We start from the raw sequence: 706 nt of genomic DNA, 5'->3' as shown, positions 1-706 counted from the left end.
AGCTATTAAACATAGATAGCTAGTTATTCGTAAAACATGTCATGNTAAAGATGCAGATTTGACAATATGATATGCAAGATCAAACTAAAACTGATAAAGATGCAGTACTTGACAATATGATCTGTAAGATCAAATTAAAGCTGATACGGATATAAAAAAAAAAGACAACCAAAATGAATTGTGGAGAAGAATTAGGGTTAGAGGAGAAGACATGTTTTCGAAAATTTTAGGGTAGAAGATGTTGAAAAGAATACTTCTAGCGTGATTTTTTTTTTTTAATAATAGATATATGTTTTGGTCATTTAGCTTACCTATAAAATCTCAACAGAAACATAAAATAGTAAAGGTATGTATTAAGAGATTAGGGGTGTGTATTTAAAATTTCTCAAATCAAAATTGTGTAAGATCATAACGATAAGATGCATTTGAGTACTTTGATCGATCTTAAAGATGATTAGAGTATGTTAGTAGGAAAAATCAATAAACCATAATATGTCGTAAGATTTTAAGACGTAATTTGTGGTTATTATTGATTGTATGATTTACTTGCTATGCATGATTACAAGAGGGCTCGGATTAGAAACACACCAACTAGACAAATGCTTAAATTGTTTCAAAATTATCGAAAATTTTGTAGTTTAACATTATCAATATTTGAGCGATGTCCATCAAGACCAGAAAAATGTACAGGACCCTAATATATAAA

This window comes from Fragaria vesca, linkage group LG5 (genome assembly GCF_000184155.1).
Source record: "Fragaria vesca subsp. vesca linkage group LG5, FraVesHawaii_1.0, whole genome shotgun sequence".
Lineage (NCBI taxonomy): Eukaryota > Viridiplantae > Streptophyta > Magnoliopsida > Rosales > Rosaceae > Fragaria > Fragaria vesca.
Note: the sequence above shows the minus strand (reverse complement) of the source record.